This window comes from Gymnoscopelus braueri (genome assembly GCF_963280865.1).
Source record: "Gymnoscopelus braueri genome assembly, chromosome: 3".
NCBI lineage: Eukaryota > Metazoa > Chordata > Actinopteri > Myctophiformes > Myctophidae > Gymnoscopelus > Gymnoscopelus braueri.
In genome coordinates, this window is record NC_137612.1 from 19,341,064 (window position 1) to 19,365,315 (window position 24,252).

Consider the following 24,252-nt stretch of genomic DNA (forward strand, 5'->3'; position numbering starts at 1 on the left):
AGAAAACAGAAAAGATACTAGTATTGAGCCCTGAGGGACTCCACTCAACCATATGGGGTTTAAGTGGTTGAGAGTCACTCCTGAGTCCTGACCTAAATCAGAATGGTCACTCTGGGCGGATTCATTCACTAGAAAGAGGGAAAACTACAGCCATCTAACGTCAACAATGCATTTATTATAGTTTGATTTACACACATACGTCCAGTTCTATTTATTTCATTCACTTATATACCCCCCTCATTCATCAAATAGCATCCGTACGAGGGGAGTTTTCCTTCCATCCACTCCCTCCGCCTTTCCTTTGCAAAAAAACCTGCCTATTCTCTGTGCTCAGTGGAATAATGTCGCTGTCACTGAGGGTGTTTTAACCGGTCACCACGTTGGGAAGTTTGTGCGCCGTTTTTCTTGGTTGCCATGGTTTTGTAAAAGCTATTGACTGCGACAGGGTCCCTTTTCTCTGTAGCCTACGTCTTTGTGGAGGAAGAAGCCCTGGTACTTTTCTTTTTTTTACAGGGGGTGGGGGGGAGCAGAGCAATAGCATCCAGAGAGGGGAGGCATTCATTCTACTTTCATCCCACCACCACCAATTACATGCGAAGTGGAGCTTCCTCGCTTTCATCAAGCGGTGCTTGAATATTATACAACTTTTGCGAGAGCGATCGCCACACGAGTTGCTCCTATAAAAGGGTGAGTTATACTTTTCATTTATTGCTTTAATATGAAGTGTTTTGATTTGTTGCTGTTTTTTTGTTGTTGTTAACGACGACATGTGTGTGATTGCATGGTGGACTGCACTTGTTTCAACTTGGCTTCATGCCGCTTTCTACACATGATGCTGGAGCTCTGATCTGGAGCTTACAGGTAGAATATACTATAGCACAGTGGTTGGTTCTCAGACCTTTTCATGTCAAGGACCCCCACATTGATTATGTATTTGGTCGCGGACCCCCATCTGAAAAGGATTTGTACCAAGGACCCCCAGAAGACAAGATTTAGGTAAAAAAAATATCAAATGATTCAAAATTGTCCAAACATTTTCGATATTTAAAAAAAAATATCACTATTTTTGAATAGCCAACATATAAATGGATAACGTGGTTACAATGATTGTGATGCGTTAACTACTTTTGCTGGGGACCCCCTGGGAGTCCCCGGACCCCACTTTGAGAACCAATGCTATATATCCTACAGGCTAGGATGTGATTGTTAAAATCAAATGCAGGTAGAATCAGGGAGATAAATGGAAATTATTGTAAAAATTGCCGAGACTTTTAGAAGTGTGTCAGTGTATGGATATAAACTACCATGACGCACATCATCTATCTTGAATACATTATGAATACACAGGTATATATATATATATATATATATATATATATATATATATATATATATATATATATATATATATATATATATATATATATATATATATATATATAAATATAAATATATATAATATATATATATATATATATATATATATATATATATATATATATATATATATATATATATATATATATATTCAATTTCATTGTAAATGAATGACAGGTGGAGAGAGAGGGAGGGGGGAGGGAGAGAGAGAGGGAGAGAGAGGGAGGGAGAGAGAGAGAGTGAGGGAGAGAGAGAGAGAGAGAGAGAGAGAGAGAGAGAGAGAGAGCTAGGGAGGGAGGGAGGGAGGGAGAGAGAGAGGGGGAGGGAGGGAGAGAAAGAGAGAGAGAGAGAGAGAGAGCGAGAGGGAGGGAGAGGGAGAGAGAGAGAGAGAGAGAGAGAGAGAGAGAGAGAAAGGGGGGATTACTGCATTAACCCCAGCTGATGGATAAAACCTTGTTGAAACAATATTTCGGATTCAGAGGGAAATACTAGTAATTATCCAGAAGAACTACCCAGAGGCATATTTGGCACTACCAATAATACAACATTTCAGGGCCTTGTGGGTATCTTGATTAAGTAGATGAATAGAACAACATGAGTTTGTGTGTTTGTTTGTTTTTAAGGCTCCTGCTGAGTACAGAGCACTACATCCATTTAGCTTACATTGTCCATCTCCACCATGCTTTTCAGAAAATACAGAAGTGATCTGTTTTGAAAGTTTTGAGATAACAAATTCAATCCCACTTCCGAATTTCAGCTTGCTGTACATCTTCACCAAAACCCTCCTACAAAATGCATGTCATAAGAAAATGTGAGACTTTAAAGGTATAGTAGGCAACATTAAGCCTATATTTGAAAAATACCTCTATATATATATTTTGCATTTTTTCCCCTCTATCAGCCACTATATAATGATGCTGGGGTGTTTTCCTGCATTGAAAAACACTCCTCTTTCTGAAATCCGTATTTTCCCTACTATTTAGGTTACACATCCGGGTATCCGGTGCGTAAATTCACGCACGCATGTGCGCATCCGTGCGCGTCCGTGCCCGTGTGAACTTTTTACTTTCGGTTTTAAAATGCTCTCAAACTTCGTTTTTTTAGGCACATAATTTACTTTTCAAAAAGCGTTTGGATAGAATTTAGTTGTTTAACTTCATATATGTGGTCAATTTGTCATGAAAGAGCCTATTTAAAAATAAAAATTCGGAGAACCGGCAGGGGTGGGCAGTTCCTTGAATTGTATCCGTATAAAGCACCCTATATTCGGCATGGACGGTTTAGAAGCCTCCTTAACTCTATGGAAGTCCTCCCTGCGACACCCCCTGGTGGTCGGGGAAACGAACTGCAGGAGTTTTTTTCATTGTTTATCTCAGAATCGCCTACAATCCCTTTAATGAGAGAAATTAAAGGGATATTTGACTTTCAAAATCATTTTTGGTCATTTAATCTTCTACTCAGGATTTTGGGAACCCCCCAGACAGTTAAGTTGCTTGATTCAGTATTAAGATATTTGATATTCATTTTATCAGACACGCCCCCTTCCTATACCTTCCTAAACCCATTATAACTTCAAACTCCATTTTTTTTAATTTTTTTTTTACTTAAATGTTTTATCCCGCGATTTTTTGTAACCCATTTTTTTCACCCGGTGCCAATTTTCTAAGTGATCCTGGGCGCTACACCAGCCCTACACCAGCATTACACCCCACCAGTAGGGAGGCCAGGGCCGAGCTCATGCTTCCTTCAGGCATGAGAGCCAACTGACCTTCTTGTCACCTGACAGGGGGGAGTTTCCCTTGTTGGACGTAGCACGTGGAAGGAACACGTTATTCCAACCAGTTCCCTTCCCCTCCATCAGGCGCCCCGGCTGTCATGGGGGAGGCGGTATAGTGACCAGGATTACTACATGTTTTTGTGAGGGTATTAACTACCCTTGGAGACACGGGAGAACATGCAAACTCCACACAGAGTAGGCCCTTTCGCCAACCCCACCTAGGGTATGGGCGCTGATGACGCGGAGGAGAAGACACGCCCCCAGCGCCCACAGCGTCCCCGGCGGGAATCAAACCCAGGACCTTCTAGCTGTGAGGCGACAGCGCTACCGACTGCGCCACCGTGCCTCAAACTCCATTTTAACATGTTAGATTCATCAAAAACAACCGTCCTTGGTTCTGGTGACTCATCCTGTCCTCCTAATATGTGAGAGGGCCGTGTTTTTCTTTTTTCATTATTTTTTTTTTCATTTTCCCCGAAAAATTGAATATCAAGTGAATATCAAATATCTAAATACTGAATCAAGCAACTTAAAAACTGTCCGGGGTGCTCCCAAAAGCCTGAGTAGACACATTTAAGTCACATTTAAATCAGTAAATAGCCATTTTTGTTAATATAAAGTCCTAGTATTTGTATTTGATAAGGAGGTGTGTGGAACACTTTGTGTATACTGTAGTAGCTTCTGTTTACTTGATCCAATTTGCATACATAAATATAACCACATGAAATTCCCAGTTTGACATCGTGATTCCCTCAATATGAATAATTACGCTGCATGCAAATGTACCTCAATTTATGTACTCAAAATTCAAAGTGTTTTTCCTCTTCAGTGTTGTTTAGTGTCTCATGGCAGATAATATCTTTTGAGGAAACCCCAGTAAACAAGAATATCATTCATGCTTGTTAGGTTATAGTTAAGATTGTCATACAGTTCAAGATTCAAGATTCAACCAGGGAAACTCCCCCCTGTCAGGTGACAAGAAGGTCAATTGGCTCTCATGCATTGAAGGAGGCTCCCTAGGCTGGTGGGGGGAGTGTAGTGCCCAGGATCACTTAGCAAATTGGCACCGGGTGAAAAAAAAGGGTTACAAAATCGAGGGATAAAAAATATAAAAAAAAGATTCAAGATTCAAGATTGCTTTATTTGTCATTTGTTTTCCATCTGCAAGCAGTGCTAGAAAAATAAACTAAATTATGTTTCTCCCAGTAAGAGACTGCAGAATTCATAAAAGAATCAAAACAAACAGTGCAGAAACATACCCTATCGACCTGAATAAACATGATTCAGGTCGATAGGTCCCAGTGCCTTGTTGCTGTAAAGCACTTGAGTAATCTTCTGTTTGTTATTGTTATTGTTAAAACACTTGAACCCTAGCATCCCTGGGCGGAACCTTTGCCGGAATTAGCCGATCTACAAGGTCACAACTTGTCATGTTGCAACACGTTGTGAGCATGTAGATGATGTATGTAGATTGACCATTTTTGCTGAAGAGATTTGGTGTAGAAGGCGAAAAAGAGCGGACCAAGTACAGATCAACTTTACAAAGCAAAGAGGTTTACAAAGTCATACTGTGTAACTTTTACGATTAAACAAAAGTTATTTTTGATCAAATCTTTTCACAATAGCCATTTCACATACAATGTGTTTTTGAAAACTTCTCTAAACACTGTTAAACACTATTTCTATTCAGAAGTGTCTGCCCCCAACACGCATGCCAAAATGTTGAGAAATATACCAGAAATTTATTTATTTATGTATTTTAATGTTAATAAATACCGTTTCTGATGTGTTGTTGCGTTCCAAAAAATACTTATATACCTAAGACCCCTCAGCATTCCTTTTGAACGGTACTTCCATATAGATAAACGCTGTAATAACAACGGAGCTACAAAAGGTGTCACCTATAGACTACTAAAATGAACTGTTACACAGTATGACTTGAAGTGGTTCATGTAGGTACTACAGCGTGCAAAGTATATATAGAATAAATGTGTGTAGACTGAATTATCACAGCCCATCAGGTAAGCGAACTCAATAATTTCTAGGCCAAATACAGTCTCTAATGGCACTTGTCATCATGCATGCTCCCCCAAGCCTCTCTCAGTATTCAGGGCAGTGGTGCTTTGTGTCCAGAAGTAGGTCGAATGCTTCTCACCAAATGATTTGAACAAGGGCCAGTAATTGGACAAGCAAAGTGTCCACCATCTCCCAGCAGGTCCACGTTAGCCAGCTTCTCACCACTTAGCATGCAGCTCCAACCTGACTCATTTCATGGAGCTTTTCCTCCCTTTTACTAGTTGGACAGCAAAATGTGTAGGCTAAATAGGAGTTTGTAAGGACGGGCACATTGATCATAATTTGGTGGATGGTATCAGGGCACGGTCGACTCAGTTGGCTATAAGCCCTAGAAGTTTACCCTAAAGGGGCCTGGCCTTACAATCTGTCCGTGTGATCCTCAAACTTTTTCGTGCCAAGGACCCCCAAATTACTATCTATTTGGTTGTGGACCCCCATCTGAAAATGTTTTGTGCCAGGTACCCAGCCAGAAGAGAATATTTGTGTTAAAAAAATGCAAAATGAAAAAAACACTTCTTTAAATTTTTTAAATTGTTCAAAAATGTTCAAAAATAGCAGATGTACAACTGTGAGCTTGTAGATCTGCTATTTTTAAATTGCCATGGTATCCAATTTTGCTGTGGACCCCCTACATACAAAGTGAGAAAAGAAAAGTCTGCCGAACAGAGCGAATCAGTCTGGATTCCAGGCTAGAAGCATACAGCTCTGGCATCTATAGAACACACACTCACTTTATAGCGTCAGTGATGCTTACGCAATCTGTTTCTCATTCACACAAACTGACTAGAATCCAGCCAGTCACATGGTATATGGGCACAGGAACACCTGTGCCCATACCTTTAAAGGTATCATTTCATTTCTGTGCAAATGTAACACACTCACAATACCTTTTGATGGGCTTTGAAGATATGATAGATTGAAGCAGGCAGTGATTGTCCGTTGCACCTGTCCAGGTCTGGGCGTGTTTGTGTTGTGACAGATGTGTGGGGGTGTGTGTGTTGCACATTGAACTGAGAGAGAGGGTGGGTGGAGAGAGACACAGTAGGAGAGGAGAGAAGCAGATGCCTCATTCTCTGTAGCCTCACAGAGAATTATAATGCCAGTGCAGGTAGCGGATGAATTAAGATTCAGCATGCAACGGCACTACACCTTTCAGAACTAGGCTGATTTAGGAACATAATTTTCGGATGCATTCCTGGCAATATTTGTACTTGCTCTCTCTCTCTCTTACGGATGTGCGTTCAACCTAGGAACAGTACATTGTTGTAGAGCAGTAGAATGTGTCTTCATACAGGGGGGGGGGGGGGTCGTATGGAATTCAGAGTATCAGACTTTGTGATTAAAAATACACATCAAATTCCTGAGTGTTGGTCTATCTCTTAGAGCAGGGGTCTTCAACGTTTTCAGCCCAAGGACCCCCTAGCTGAGAGAGAGATGAAGCAGGGACCCCCTCTATATTGTATTAAATTGTGTTTCAGATTCAACTTTTTTTGTTTACGTGGTCTGCTCTTTTTTCCCTCTACGCCGGTAGCTCTTTGCCAAAAATAGCCGATCTACAAGCTCACAACGCCTCGCAGCGCGAGGCGTTGTGAGCTTGTAGATCGGCTATTTTTGGCTAATGTTCTCCTCAGAAAAGGGATGCTAGGGTTGAAGTGGTTAAGGTAAAAAAAAAAAACCTAGGGGTCCCGGACCCCCTGTTGAAGACCCCTGTCTTAGAGAGTTAAAAAAAATACTATTTCTCTTACTCTCTCAGAGTTAGGCTAAATCCACACTCAGGCTTTTCCCTCATATACAGTACAGTAGGTTGGCAAATACTGTATAGGAAGCGGGCATGAATTGCCTATTCATTCATAATTCCTATCCCTGCCATCTAGAACACGCTGCAGGTGGCGATGCATAACAAAGGCCCGCTTATGAGTCTGCTGCGCTGCGACTGAGTGAGCAATTACACTGATCCTCAGACGCAGAGTGTAACCGTAAAAACATAAACCCTGATTATTGTGAAGCGTTGTGCCGACGATACCTGGTTGTTGTCGAGACAGTGGACTGTGTTTCAAGGAGAAAGCCTTAGCATGACAGACACAGTGGGGAGGTGTGGAGTGGAGCTTTAGCACCATACCCAGGGCTAATTGAAGTTCAGCGCCAGGCTTTAGCTCTTTAAGACCGGGAGCGCATCTGTGTGCATAATTTTTAGATTTCTTTGGCTATTAAAAAATAGCAGATATACAAGCTCATAGCGTGTGGATCTGCTATTTTTGAAAAATCATGAAAAGTTTTGCAAACATGTTTTGGGCGGACATTTGTAACTCAAATCTTTGCTTCTGGGGGTTCCTGGAACAAAATATTTCACAAATGTTCGCTTAAAAAAATATATAATCCAAGATTTTGCCACAAATTTTCACGATAAAAAAAAAAAAGCAGATCTACAAGCTCATAGCGCGGCACCGAGTGCCGCACTATGAGCTTGTATATCTGCTATTTTTGAATAGCCAAAGAAATCTAAAAATGACTGCAGATGCGTTCCCGGTCTTAATGGGTTAACAGCACAAGCAATTACACTGACAAGTTCTGCTCCCATGCAGCGCTGCAGGCAGTGTTGAGAGTTGCCGCGGCGCACTACCTGAGCCCTCCTCTTTCATGTTTACTGCCATTGACAGGCAGAAAGGTACGGTCTCGCCCTGTATGTCAGGGAAATGTGTTTGGTTACATGAAATATTCATTTATCTTCACCATCGAGCCTGCTCTATGGTGATGTGCATATTTATCTCTTTTTTTCCCTTTACGATAGCCTGATCAGCTCAGGGGAGAGATAGGGGGAGTGCTGGGAATTATTATGCCCTCCATATAGCCTAGTCTTGGGGGGATGGGGAAGGGGGGGGGGGGGGTTGAGATGTAATGATAAGAGGTTCTGATCACGGGGAGAAAGCACGTTCGTTTCTTATTTAACAGGCCACTGCATCATTGGGGCTGGTGGGTGAAGATGATCAATGGCTGCATGTGCTTCTCGGACAATTAATCTCGAAAGTTAATACTGAAGGACAAACCCGCAATGAGGTCAATGTTATCTCCCACGTTCAGGGGTTCCTTTCCCAGTGGGAGGTGGGGAGGAGGTCAGCCTGACACACCGGTGAGGTACCGCGCACACTTCCCCGCCTAAAGCTATGGATTGGCCTATCGTTCTCCTTTTCTCTCTCTCTCTCTGCACTCTCACATGACCAAAAGGATTCAACTGGAGCCCAGTCCCAGAACGCTGCACATTTAACCATATCCTACAGATTGTTACTTGCTTGTGGCAATGGAGCTTACAAGCTTGTGATGTTTAGCGCTGTCGTGTGTTTACAAGCCATTATTCAGAGAAAAATGCTGGTTATTATGTTCAAGCAGCAACATCCACACATCTTCCATTCTGTATATTTTGTTTCCTCTGCCCTAGGCTATATGTGAACGGTGCTTTCATGATTCTACTGGTTTCATGGTACAGCGTTCACCGGAACAGAGAATGAATTGAAACGTTATTCCACCTCATGTGGAGCCGGAATCGTTTTCATCTTTATAATTATTGCATTTTGGTCACATGAAAATTACAGCAAACAAGCACAAAAAAATTTGGCAGACATCTTACAGTAGGTCAACATACAACCATATGAGATTAAAGCGGATATTACAACCATATTGTTCTATCCCTTGCACGCATGCCTACACTTATAGCACCTTTGCTGCATTATAGTGTGAATAAGAGCGAATTATTACTACAATTCCTCAGTGAAAAGGGGCAACATGGCCTCCAAGGTGCAACAAACATGACAGCCTTGCCTTATTGAGAAAGGAGTTATAACCCTGAATTAAAGTCGGCAGAATGTAGGCACCATTTCCATTTCAATTGCCGGGCGCAATTCGAGATAACTCATGCATATAGAGGTAACATGAACAAAGAGTATAGACATAAAAGTGACAAATGTAAAGAATAGAGCCGGGGACCACAGTATCCTTGGCTTTGTGTCCCCATGAAGGGTATTGTGTGTGGCTGCATGGGTAAGGTTACAAGGGGACCCTGGGGACACGGAGGCGAAGGGCAGCGAGGATGGTAGGAAGGACACACATGACAGGCAGAGGACACATAGGACACGAGGTAGAATCGGAGCTATTCTGGTGCATTCTGGTAATTTGGTTTGGTATCTCTTACCCATTGCCATGCAGATGTGGTATTACGCTGTATGAGATGCCAATGCTTTAAAACAAAAGTTTATATGGGAGGTTTGAGGGGAAAAGAGTTTCAACTAAAATAATTATGTATTTGCTAACTCTAGAACTCTTTATTTATATTATTCAATTTATATTGAATAATCACAAGACAAAAAACCTCACATCAATTCTTTTTTCAGTTGAAAATATCTTATTTTTGATGAGTGAAAGGGTTGTGTGAAGTATAGCCTTACTCTTCTGTGATGGTAATATGTGCCATATTACACTATAAGAGCAGTTATTGACTCATGAAACTGTAACACATAACATACCACAAACAACATTGCGTACCATAATTGCTGTAATTAGTGCAAAAAAAATATGAATGGTACATATGCTTCCAGCTAATCATGGAGCCACTACTTGACTGGAGCCCATAAAATCAACTGTCACTCTTCCTCTATTTTGCATGATAAAATATGCCTCTAAAATAACTCATGCAGTTGCTGTAGAAGTCAATGCTACCTGCGCGCATGTGTGTGTGCGTGTGCGTGTGCGTGTGCGTGTGCGTGTGCGTGTGCGTGTGCGTGTGCGTGCGTGCGTGTGTGTGTGTGTGTGTGTGTGTGTGTGTGTGTGTGTGTGTGTGTGTGTGTGTGTGTGTGTATGTGTGTGTGTGTGTGTGTGTGTGTGTGTGTGGTGTGCGTGCGTGCGCGTGCGTGCTCACGCGTGCACTTGTGTGTGTGTGAATGCGTGCAGGTGTGCATGTGCGTGGGTGGTTGAGTATACTGCAGTGTGAGGGCACTGTCGTTCTCTTTTCCAGGCCATCCCCTGGGACCTCATTACTCTGCGTCGAGCCCCGTTGGGTGCTGTAAAGTGGACGGCTGGGAGTCCCAGCCAGTGGAACTCCATGTATGTTGATTGTGTGTGAACATGCCAGCTCGGCGTATGCTCTGCATAGCAAGAGCCTGTTTACCGGCCTGACCAGGCCGGGAGTCAAACACAGTGCTATCCTCCAAATGGAGGATTAGAGAGCACAGATCTGGCGTGATTAGAATCATGAAACAAGGAGGACCTTGCACAGTGGTCAATTTGCAAAGTGCACTAGCACATGAGTAAGACCTATCAGTCAACTAATCCTCCTTTTATGTTTTATGTATAGCTAATTGCAAGGACTCATTTCATCCCCTGGCAGGCATTAGCATTTGATGAAAGTAACTGGTGAATGTGCCGATGAGAGAAATTTCCTAATCACTTATCTAAGAGGTTGCAGGGGTTTTGTTCATTACATTAGATTAAGAGTAGTAACTCATTACTGATGTTTCATTCTTGTCTCAAGCCATGAATTAGATCTTCAGAGTTTGCAGCACTTACAGTAAGAACAATTACGGACCATTAGATAAAAGCATCAGCAATCACGACATTATTTTGATATCATTGTTATAGTAGTGTATCTCAGCTACATCTGCAATAACTTCATGTTGAAAAGATTTCGGAATATTTAATTGGTCCGTCTGCATACAGGCAGTCTGCTGTATAGCCAGAGCTCAGCAAGTCTATTTCTTAATATTCTCACCACAGACAGAGTAAATGTTCAGTTAAACGACTATACCAAACTGGTAAGAATCCAGAAATATTCATCAATTTGGGTGAGCTGAATTGCCCGTTTCTATCAATGGTATCCATGGACCACCTGCGGAGAGCCTGAGACCTTTTGACCTCATTACATGACAATATTTTGATATCATTGTTATAGTAGTGTATCTCAGCTATGTCTGCAATAACTTAATGTGAAAAGATCTCTGAAAGTTTCATTGGTCCATCTGCATACAGGCAGTCTGCTGTGTAGCCAGAGCTCAGAAAGTCTATTTCTTAATATTCTCACCACAGACAGAGTAAATGTTCAGTTAAACAACTATACCCCTAAACTTTGGAATGCTCCACAAGTTTTTACGAGATGCAGCCTCTGTAGACATTTTTAAGAACTACCTTAAAACACTACTATTTGAATAGGCGTTTGTTGATGGTACATGACTTTATTTTCCATGCTTGTGTAACAACATGGAAAACAGTCCTGCTTGAGATAAATTGCACAGCCTTTTTCTGCTTTAATACCCTGCTTTGTTTTTTCACTGTATGTATGTAAAGCACTTTGTGAGATCTCTCTGTGAGAGGTGCTATATAAACAAAATGTACTTGCTTATTTACTTACTTAATTACCAAACTGGTAAGAATCCAGAAATATTCGTCAACTTGGGTGAGCTGAATTGCCCGTTTCTATCAATGGTATCCATGGACCACCTGCGGAGAGCCCGAGACCTTTTGACCTCATTATTTTTCCAACACCAGAGTTTTGGGCAGAAACCAAAACTCCTTGTGGAATACATTTTATGGCCACAAATTGGTTGTAAGTGATCCCACCTCATAACACATTCTGAGGTTTACAAGTGAATTCCAGCAAGTACCAGGGGAGTGGTTCCGTGAGTGAAGTGAGGCCGGGTTTGTCACAAGGTCTCTCTCTGGCTATTATGGAATCAAAGCTCAAAGAATAATACGTAGTTTGACACAAAATTGCGGAACCTTTTTTTTTTCTTTCTTTTTTTTAACCACAACATTTCTCATACCAGCACTAGTCTCGCGTAGCCAGAAAACTATTCCACAATCTCTGAATGCTAAATAGAGTTTGGAACTACACCCCCTGAAAGCAAAGAAAGGAAGCTGTCATTGTTCTGTTCCCGGAGATACATTTTTAAAATATCCTTGAAATATACTCTTGCTATGCTTCGATTAATTAGATGTACAGTAGGACACATTTACGCGACTGCAAAGATGAAATGGAAGCGGGAAGGGGGCGGGGCATTCGCTTTACCCCCGGTAGTATAACGGAAGCATTTGAAAATTGTGGGAGTCAACAGTCTGGCTTGAGAGACTACTATACCAGCGCACAGGAAGACAGACGTGGCGATACAGCGTTAAATTGCATTAGCTAATAGCTAATCAGTGCAATGCAGAATTGCTTGATCATTGCACTCATTTGACTACTGGAGTAATCTTAAGCTAATTTAGAGTCCACTGCTCATTATAGATTGTCTAGCAATTTACTGCACTAGCCTAGAATGGTTTCCCTGTTTAGGCAGTAACTTACCAACTCTAATTTAATTGGTATGGAACTTGTTCCTCTTTTGTGGAATATTACTACTTAAGTAAACAGTGTACAATAGCTACAATATTGTATTATGTTATTTCCTTTCATGGTTAGTTACCACAAGCTGTCATGGTTTTAAAGGTAATTGTCTGAAAATAACATCAGTTATTTGTTTACAGAGACAGCTTAGGGGGGTTTCCCCTCGGCAATAGTCCCAAGAGAGGGAGATAGTATTGAATTGTTGGACGAGTGTTTCTTTGCAGCAGACATACAAAGGATACAGTGGTTTAAAGGAGGGAACTTATTCAATCCAAAAAATAAGAGAATCTCTCATAAAGAGTGGCTTAAGAAAAAAACTGTGAAATTGGTCTGTCACAGAAAACAATGCATGATGAACAACGCAATGCTAATGTTTAGAAAAGAAACATTTGGTAGTCTTACAGTAGATTCAGCCTGAGACTCCATTGAACAAAACATGAAGCAAAAACTATATATTTTTTTAAAGAATACTAGATGCTTTAAAACAAAAATATAGACAATCCAAAAGTAGAATCATAGATCTATTATCAATTATCAATCAATCGATGTGTAACATGTGCAAATGTGTAATACATTTATTTTTTGTCAATGGTGGCATTAACCCCTAGAACCGTACAACATGCTTCAGTGGTCAATGGCTATGTTATTTACGCCATAATATTTTCAAAACATTTTTCACAGGGCGTCTGTGTAATTTGTTCCAGACTAGTGTAGGAATTTGGAGGAAAGAAAACTAGATTAGTAGAGAGTCAATTACATAAATACCTTTTCATGGTGCGTTTTAAGTTTTATATTTTCAAATTAGATATAAGAAACATTGGACATCATACAAAATGAAACACAGTGCAGACATTCCTTTTGGCCACTGTTTGTAAATGGTGATAATGAAGTTTTATTGGTTTGTATTGTTTGAGAATATGTTCATTTCACGTATGAGATTTTTTTATAGTAATATATCTACAAAGCAGTTTTGCTTCACAGTACCTGGAAAATAATTGACGTACATATGTTTTCCTTGTCTGTCTTTTCCTTGTCTGTAGGTAAAAAGGCTATGTGCTGTTCAATGTGAGTGCTTTTACCTTTTTTGAAATGGCGTAATGGCTTGAGGCAATAGCTTTGAGAAACAAAAGAAAAACAATCGATAAGAGTTGATCTCAAAGAAATCCCGTTTGGCTATCTGAGGCTTCAGGCCTGGGAATGCCCCCATTAGTCATTGGGTGAGGCCGACTGTGTTGGATTGGATGGATGAACGCTTCTCTGTGTCAATCCACTGACCCTGCCAGTTTCCTGTGGTGTCTCTCAAAGAGATGACAGTGTGCCTCTGGTAATGGTGACACTGTGAGTCACAGCTAACATCCAGCACCACAGCTCATCAGATACTGCAGCCTTTATGACAGTTTGTTTGCAGTTTTTCTATTACGCTGACATTTAACAGTTGTGATGTTATTTTAATAATTGCTTGGCATTTAGCATATGCAAATGAGATGTGCTTCAGTCAGTGCCTTTCAGTTTTTATCCACATACTGTGGTTAGCCAGAGAGTTTGTCTCACAAATTGTCTCAATAATGGATGTACTGTAATACTCATCAGTCACCCTCATAATGTTTTTTTTTGCCATGACTGGATTTTAGTTGAGACAAAAATATTTCTGTGAACGCGGAAAATCCACCATATTAGGTAGCAGAGTGTCTCAGAGCCAGTGTTGCCAGATTCTGTGAGAGAAACAAGCAACCAGGTCTAGGAAAACCAGCCCAAAAGAAGCGACTATGGGCCACATGAGCACTTTAACATGTACATCAGCTATTTGAAAATAGCAGATCTACAAGCTCACAACGCGTCGCATTGTGAGCTTGTAGATCGCCTATTTTCAAATAGAATCTTGCGGGGTAATTATAATAAGCAGATCTGGCAACCCTGCTCAGAGCCTCTGTCTGAAGACCCAAAGCCGTATATGGTCAAGGGGGGATTCCCTCTTTGGCTAGTGGTCAAGATGTTTGGCTTTAGTGACTCCATCATGCGGGAGACCCCGGTTTTAAACTCGGGTGTTACACATAGCCTAATTTATACATGGTTGTACATGATATCGAGCACCGAATATCGCAGGTCTTAAAGCTCACACTGTGTCGCAGTGTGATGCGTTGTGTGAGCTTGTAGATCTGTTATTTTCGACGCGAGACACCCCCATGCAATTAAGTATCAGGCAAGTCAGGCTTTATGGTGTTCTGATCTTCTCTATTGAGCAACTGGATCAACGAGTAATCTGTGAGGTAATGCACAGCAACATTATTGTGGAGCTTTGTATTGATGTTGTAAACATTCAATTTGTAAACTCGATGAACATTTTAGTGGGGGGGGGGGGGGGGGGGTTAGGGGGGGGGGGGGGGTTAGCTGCAACCAGGAAGTTGAGGTCAGAGAGTAGGAAGGAAATGCGGGCAATGCTTACACGTTGCAATTAGGCCTATGTGGTGTACACACTCTACTCTACCGGTGCGCCCCTTGGCATTGCTGTCGTGGTTCTTTGCAGGGGTCATGGTAATTTGGGAGGGCCATGTAGCTCTTATGATGACAGGTTGACACCGAGCTCAAGCGCCCCTTAAGGCAAGCATAATTGACAGCTCGAGCATTGAGAAGTGACAATCCTCTGACAACTGATGCATTAGCATTTGTCTTTTATCCTCTATTTCACCTGGAAAATATTTCAAGCCTGCTGTTTTCAAAATCATTTTACACCTCAGTAATCCCCTCCTAACTGCCACCGTCTCCAGCTGAGACACAGGCTGCGTCACAGGGGACAACACTTGATGACCCTCTCCAGTGTGTAGATGTCTGTAGAACAGGCCGTCTTAGTCTCGTGTCGCCATATGATGATCAGAGACCTCCGCCTGCTGATTCGCCTGGGGAAATCTAAATCCGGTGTATGGGCTTGAACGGCGGATAAAACCACTTATTATTTCATTTTTATTTTCCCAGTTGTTTCCATGCAGTTTTATCCCATTCATTCATTCATATCACCAGACATATAAGTAGGCAGAGTAATTTGATTGTCTGGCTACGTGAGACTAAGGCTACCGGGACCTTATCCACATAAACATGTTCCACTTGAGTCCCTAACTGATGCCCCCCAGCATGACTCAGTCTTTCTGCTGAACTGGCACCTTCTGCTGTTAAAGTTTAAGATAATAAAAATCTGCACAACAACATTGCTCTGAAAAGTGTTTTACTTAACACAGATAGCCTTCATCAGGTGAGATAAAGGCCATAACGTTTGGCCAAAACGCTCCGACACTATATCTATGTGTTCATTAAGGCCTGAGGTTCCGATTCTACAAATGTCTTCTTAATCCTAACAGTTTTTTGAAAAAACTTATGTTGCTATGTCAGTGGTTTTCAAACTTTTTAATGTCAAGGACCCCAAAATGTATATGTATTTGGCCGCGGACCCCCATCTCAAAATATTGTATTCCAGGGACCCCCAGAAGCAAAGTTTTGAGTTACAAATGCACAAAATTGTCTAGATTTTTCAAAAATAGCAGATCTACAAGCTCATAGCGTGGCACTCGGTGCCGCGCTATGAGCTTGTATATCTGCTATTTTTGAATAGCCAAAGTGTAAAATAATGCTTTTTAGCTCAAATCTAAAAATGACACAGATGTGTCCCATGTCTTAATGGGTTAAGTAAAACACTTTTAGTTGTGCATATTTGTATCATCTTAAACTGTTACTCCTCGTCCAGCACCAGAGACCAACTGGAGGTGCGCAACCTTCACGTTTGAACCTCTGCTGTTAAAACCTTTGGATCATATCCCTGAGCAAACCCCATGGTTCCCTGTTATCAACAGTAGCCTCTATAGCCATAGACGTCCCTGCCTCATCTTGTGGGTTACCAGTGCAAGCGAGGGCCACGGGAGGGTCCGCGGCGCTCCTCTTGTTCCATATCCAATGTCATTACACACTGAGGCCCTCTCAATACCCCCTTTGCTTTTTGTCTTTTCCTACCACCTGTGGTGCCGTGGGACTTGAGCTCGGATTGTAAGTTTGCCAGACACCCATTAACCCTGTGTTGTGTATTATCCCGACCATTTATGCCTGTACTGTATATGAAAAGAACATTGCTGGCAAATTCTTTCCTATTCATATCAAGACAGGCTGCCTTGTCTGGTGAACATGACATGGTTCATTGGCCTCGAAAAAAAACTTGAATTCACATTTTTCTTTCCTACACTCCTCTTTCCTTTACGTCCACTACACACGCACGCACGCACGCGCACACACACACACACACACACACACACACACGCACACACACACACGCACACACACACACACACCCCTGAGGTTCTGTTTGGGACAGATTTATTTCGGGGCTTGGCAGTGGGTTTGACGATTCACAGTTTGAAGTAAACAACTTGTAAGCCCCTCGTGCTCCACACGGCCAGAGTGGAAATAAATATCACCACAACAGTGAGTCTTCTGTCCAAGATGAAGCATGTTGGGCTATTCCGCGATTAAACAGAGGAAGATGAATGCACAGACCAGGGTCAAACAAAGTACAAGATTTGTTTCTGTATCTCGCTTACCCACTGCACTCCAAGGACATCGCTTGCTGCACCAAGAAGTGCCATTTTATACGATATATGTTATACAAGGGTGCCAGCTGGCTTTGCGGTCCAGGCGCATACCACATATAGGCTCTAATGCAGCCTGAGTGCCTGACAGCGTGTTGTGGGTTTGAATCCCTATCCCGACGACCTTTTCTGCGTGGCACTCACTGTCTCTCTCTCCCTGTTTCCTGTCAATCTCCACTGGTACTAAAGGCAGAAAAAAATGTATATATACAATATATATTGTATACAGTGGCATTTAACCACTTTTTTGGTCATTTTAATTTGAAGTTTCAGTCTGGAACAGCGTATCAACCAATCAGAAGGTCCCGTCCCCTCAGGCTATGGAACACTGGAATCTCACTCACTGCAGCTGCAGCAGTAGGCTAGTGTTTGTGTAGCCTGTTGCTCACTCTGGCCAAGGGAGAGAGAGAGGGCCAGTGTGAAGCATGTTTGTTACTACTTTGCTTATTTCTAACCTGCAATGTTTTCAGATACCTATTTTAGTGTGCTGATAAAGTTTAAAATGAATAATACACGTCTGGACGTCATCTTGAATGAGATTCAAAACGGAGTAGCCCTGTGCAGCTATGGGAATCACACAGGTGAATGAAATCAAGATTCATACGTATTCATAAGGGTCTTGCTATGTCATCATGCAGTACGTTTTCATTTGACAGGATGTACATTTTTGTATATAAGAATACACACAAACGAAAGTTTCCCCCCATTTTTTGGCATCTATTGTTTGATGTGTCCATATATTATGACCACAGATATGCTCTAAAACTGTATTTTTCATTTCACCACGTCTTTAAACCTGGCATCCCTATGTTGGGCTTGTCATTATAGGTGAAAAGTTTTTTTTTTAAATCACACATTTTCAAAATGTTTCAATATACTACTGTATATGTTTTTTTTTTACATTTAAAAGTAGCTACTTAGCCTGGCTCCATCCCCTGAATCGCTAGACACGCCCATAAAACAAAAACAGAGTCTGGTGACGCTGTCGAAGGCGGGGTTTTCTCTGTTGAAAATCTCACCGGCCCAATGGATGATCCAGTATGAACCAATAACCAAAGAGTCCCACTTTGGCCACGCCCCCATCAGAAAACGACCGCATTGAGAGGGCTTTCAGACTGTTAATAATGGAGTCAGTGAAACGAAATGAAATTTCAGGCTGAGTGTCAGGCTAGCAGCTACTGTGATAAAGGTTGTTTATTGAACAACTCTTATTTATTCCGCTATTGGCTGCTCTTGATACAGTAATCATCACAGGCATCCTGCCACCATAGTTGGGAGAAAAATATATGGAAACACATTGTATGAGCAATTATTATCCAATGGCAGAGATGGTATGAAAGTCAGTGTGTTAAGAGCAGATCTCTGGCTCAGGCAGTATGTCGTCAGACAGAGATGTGAGCATCTATGTGTTGTCAGTGGAGTCACGTCTACCTGTCTCCTGTCTCTTAAGCTGTGAAGCGGGGTCGATGGTGCGTAGCCCAACCAGCTCAGTACTAGCACGGCATGCTAAGAGGTGTTTGGTAGTGTGGGGACTGGGGAGGCAGTCCGTTATGGTTCTCGTCCAAGAAAGATCCCTCTGGGTTCAGAAATTAACTTGTTTTCTTCAAGAAGAGCATAAAAAGGGTGTCAAACTGTTTTCTACCCACAGAGTGACTGATGTCCAGGGTTCGATTTGCGGGGTGTGGCTGTTGGGATCCATGCCTCTTTGATATCCCCCTCTTCTCATTCAATGTTATATCGCCAGTGGGGTATGTTTTATCCCTGCTTCTGGACAGACTGAAATGTAGACTGTCTGATATGGTTCATATGTTTTTCACAATTTAATGGCGTAATATATATATATTCTTTTACCACATTAACCCTAGTGTCTTGTCCCCTACTTTGGCCAATTGTCAACATTTCTCAAAAGATTCTCAATTTCAATTTTTAAATTATAAAATCACCTAAATAGGAGATCTACAAGCTCACAACGCACTGTGATGCGACGCTTTGTGAGGTTGTAGATCAGTTACGTAGGCTATTTGTATATTCGTGTTAAGAAAAGGCCCTTTTTTTTACAAATCGAACCCTGCTGATGTGTGTCTGTGTTTCCTGCTACTGTGCTTGGAGCAAGCATGCAGCTCTGTCACTGTCAATACACAGCTGCTATGTTGAAGGCAGAGGTTGGGGACTACTCCAGTCCGATATTTGGAGCTGTTCAATCTGTGGATTCTTGATATATTCTAGCGGTTGTGCAGATAATAGTGTGTAGTAGATGCCTAGGCTTGTCAGCTGGCGTAAGATTCTACAGTAGATTCCCTCCACCACCTCCACATGACATTTCTTTGAAGAACATACATTAAAGTGCAAATTTCCTGGGGTTTTAACCTCGGTTCTATCGTTCATCTGAATGCACGCGTCACCCGGCAGAGAGCAGACACATTTTACATCGGCTAGTGGAGGTTTTTTGACAGGCTTGCGCTCTTGAGACGTGGAATGTTTCAGGACCTTTTATGTCCTTATCGCCATAGAAGGATAAGAATCCAGTTAAAATTGAGTGGGAATAGCCCTTTACATGAAACAAACCCACTCCTGCTGTTATTAACAAGACACATCAACCCGAGTACCCCCAGAAGGTCACATGACAACAACCATATAGGGAAGGTTTTCGTGGAAGCTGTGAGCACCACAGTGTAGTATTGTTTTTCCCCCCCAACCCCTGGCTTTTCAGTTCCTGATTGTTTGCCTTGTGGATGTAGTGAGACAGGACATCATCTTGAGCGGCTGGCTACTGATGGGGGGGGGGGGATCCTTGCCTGTTTGACCAGAGCTTAGTGTGCTCTGGTCTGCCTAGAATGCACACAGCCCATGCAGCAATCGCACAGCCCATCATCATTATGGCTGCGCCGCTGTCGACACTAATGGCCGATTCCTCTTTCTGCTGCCTCCGCACATTCTCAGAAGTCATCATGGAAGACCCGAGTGCGTGAAAACACGTGAATTAACCCATTAAGACCTCGAGAAGCATGTGTACTATAGCGCGGCGCCGAGTGCCGTGCTATACGAGCTTGTAGATCTGCTATTTTTGAGAAATCGTAAAAATGTGTGCAAATCTTTGAATACATTATTTTTCAAGCGAACATTTGGAACTCAAATCTTTGCTTCTGGGGGTCCCTGGAACAAAATATTTTGAGATGGGGGGTCCTTGGCCAAATACATAGACATTTTGGGGTCCTTGACATGAAAAAGTTTGAGAACCACTGACATAGTAACATATTTTTTTTCCCCAAAAAACTGTTTTAGAAGACATTCTAAAAACAGACATTTTGTAGACTCGGCCTCAGGTCTTAATGGGTTAACGGCGGTGTGACGAATTCACTCTTCTTCTTCCTGTTGTACAGGATGCGTCCCGTAACGTTTGCTACTAGGGCACCACCACCACCACCGCTATGATTGCATCAGCGTCACTCTCCCTCCCGCTTTGAACCACCCCCGCATCTTCAGACTCAGAGGAGGGCCAATTGGGGCTTTTGTCCTCGTTTATCTTCATTTAAGGGCTGGAAAAGACGGCGATGTTTACTGGTTTCAATATTGAGCAAAGGGGGGGTTGGGGGAGGAGGCGTAGACAGTGGAGGCAGTGTCAAGCTGGGGGGATGGGGCTCCTAGGCTAATGGAGGCGCTATATCCCTGGACTCCCCCTTATTGCGGTTTGAAATTTCAAAGTGCCATTACAAGCAGAAAATATTCCAGAGCATTTACATGTCTGCATAAGGACTTAGGACTACATACTAAAGTAAATGAAATATATATTACCCCATTGATCAAGAACGCTTGAGATTATATGCTTGAAAATCAATGCAGGGTCACGACTAAGACACTTTCATCAAGTTTGTTTTTCATTCCAATGCCTGAGATGGCGTCACTTTTTTTTTCTAATTACATGCTAAGCCAGACATAGTCTAGCCCCCTTTTGTTGTCTTTATGGTGCTGGTATGGATTTTCAGCTATCCAAATGAACTGTTTACTGAAGAGCCTGCAGTCCCTGGATTTAAGCACCCATTCCCCTCCTCCAAATGTACACTTCACAAATCAATACCCTTTCACAGTAATTTAACACTGTCCACCCCCGAGAACTTGAGGTCAATTCATTCTATGGTATACCGTCCATAGGTACTTATCAGATCAATGTTGCTCACCATTCTGCAGTTTACTGTTGTTGCCCCTGAAACGGCTTGTTGACTCATGTAAAGGAATGCCTATAATGCGGTTTGGTGTGACCTCGTATACGTTTATTTGGACTTTTATGAGATTTAAAGGCACAAGGACAAGGGGTTTTCTGTTGAATTCGGGTCCAATGAAGGATTTCACCTACCTGATGGTAGCATGATTAATTTTTAATGATGAATCTGATCCTTATTTGTAACATGGGGCATCATTAATAATGATTAGGCAATGGTTGTGTGCTGTCCTACCTGATGTAGATCATATTCCATGAGATCAATCCCTGTCTGTGCCTGTTCATGCAGAATGGAGGCTATGATCCCCATGGCTCTTGCGTGGTTTAATCACATAACATTTTATTTCCTGACCAGTGATCATGGGTAATCTCATTAGATACTCATCCAGATGTGTCACAGGAGCTGCATATGCTAAAAATGTCCTTGCATAAACTGGCAAAAGGGTACACAGTCACTTTTCCAATTTCTGCCCCAGAATGGTTCCTTAGATTTGCCTAATGGAGAAATGTTAGCATACCTACAGTATGTGTCCACATCAGTGACAATGATAAAGGCTAAATTAGTGGCAGACATAGAATAGGATTGAAGAATGGTTGGAAGTTAATCTAAGTGCCGCACTGCAAAATTGTAGATCTGCTATTTTTGAGAAGAAAAACAAATATATATATATATTTTTTAAATACATTTGAATAAAAAAATAAACTTAAATCTTCTCCTCTTGGGGTCCCCTCCACAAAACCTTTTCAGATGGGGGTCCTCTTGACAAATACATATCTTGACATGAAAAAGTTTGAGAACCACTGCTGTAGATGACACTCATCAGTATTCTCAGCCTGACCTTTATCCCCCTAAATCCAGTTCATATATCATCATTAATCTCTTCATAACAGTAATAAGACTGAACCATATGCCAGGGGACCTTATGCCAACATCATAATGGACCGTGTCCAAAGCTAAATGCATCAAGCCACTATTTACAACTGCCCCAAATGAAGGCATAATGTAGTTCACTTGCGTTTTAATCAATTCTGTTTTTCAATAACCTCATTCCTGATGGCTAGTAGGGCACTCCAACAATGTAGAGAGGGTCGCTGCTATCACACAGTGTGAAAGATGCCCCCTGCCCCCATGTTCATGCACATTGCATTGGTGCAGCTAGTATGCCTGCTGTTATTAAGCTTCAGGTAAATCTGAAGTATAATGTTCATGCATTAATGGCTAATGGCTAATTGTTTCATGTTTTATGGCTTTGAACACTAGAATCAAACACAGCCAAGAGATGGCTGTGAACTGGCCACAGATCCTGCTGTGAGCAGATCCTGCTGTGACCACCACAGCATGATGTCAAACCAGGGGTCAATCGAAGCCTTCGTTAATGGAGCTAACAGCAAAATGCTGTTTATTACCAACCTCTTAAAAAGCAATGAGAGAATCCATTAAGAACACTTTTATTCCTATAATGGCATTTCACTTCCTTTGGTGAGTGAAAAAAAGCTGCATGTCAGTGTGTCAGACTGAAGTGTAATATGTTATTGGGGCTTTCTGATGGGCGAATCTATTTTCTGCTGGGTGTGTAGTCGATTTGGTACTCTGCTAAATAGCTAGAAAAGGTCATGAATGCAGCACAAACCTCTTGATCATTGATTTATTCTATTTTACAGTTAACAATACACAGCAAAATCTTGAGTGTTATTTCAACTATTAGCGTTAAATGAATGCTAAGAATTTTCTAGTATACTTCTTCATTCAGATAGTGCCCTTCCTAATAGTGGACAAATGATGCATTAGTATTGACAGTGGTTGCCCACAAGCATGGAGAGGTTTTTTTTATGCAAAAGGAATTAAGCTAGGCTACCTTCACACTAATGTTCCATACAATGTTTGTGTTTTTTCTAAACATATTTGTGAGTGGAAGAGTACAAGTCTAATGTTTAAATTCATCTTTATGAGTAAATGTTATTAGTCGAGATAATAATGCATTACAATTTCTGTGGAAGTACAATAGTTAATCGAAGTTTTGGGAATCAAATGCACTTTTAAAAAAAAAGCGGGATATTTAATTAAACCCAACTTCTAACTGACAAACTTTCCCCTCTCACTATTCCAACTTTAATATGTCCAAAACAGAGCAATCCCTAAACCTCCTTTTAATGGCGTCTTTCAGGGAGGCACAGGAAGAGGAACAAACGCCTCTATTCAGTAGTGTCCAAAATGCTAATGCCTCCGGCTCTTAACCCTTTAAGGCCGGGAAGGAAACGCATGTGTGTCATTTTAAGGTTTCTTTGGCTATTCAAAAATAGCAGATATACAAGCGCCGCGCTATGAGCTTGTAGATCTGCTATTTTTAGAAAAATCGTGTCACTGGAACAAAATGTTTTTAGATGGGAGGGGGTCCGCGGACAAATACATTATTTTGGGGGTCCTTGACACAAAAAGTTTGAAAACCATTGATAATAATAATGAGCAACATAAATAAAAAATATTAATTAATTAATTAAAACTTTAGGAAAAAAATAATTTTAGGATTTACAAGACATTTGTAAAATGTTTAGTTTATTTTTTTGTGAATTTGTAAAAAGATTTGAGTTAAAAACTTTCGCTTTAAAAAAGTATACATATATTCAACCTAAAGATTTGCACACATTTTCACAATTAAAAAAATAAATAGCAGATCTACAAGCTCGTAGTGCCGCGCTACGAGCTTGTAGATCTGCTATTTTTATATAGCCAAAGAAATCTTAAAATGACACAGATGCGTTCCCGGTCTTAAAGGGTTAACACGTTTATAGGGGTTCCCATGTCACGACATGCCATAGT

General features: G+C 41.5%; 1 protein-coding gene across 1 annotated transcript in view; it reads left to right on the plus strand.

Moving 5' to 3' along the window:
• Window positions 1-345: 345 nt before the first annotated feature.
• Window positions 346-24,252, plus strand: part of chl1b (cell adhesion molecule L1-like b) — an 89,692-nt gene continuing 65,785 nt past the window's right edge. Inside the window, exon 1 of the mRNA XM_080423904.1 lies at window positions 346-687. The gene's annotated coding sequence lies outside the window, so the exon portion shown is untranslated. The remainder of the gene's footprint in view (window positions 688-24,252) is intronic.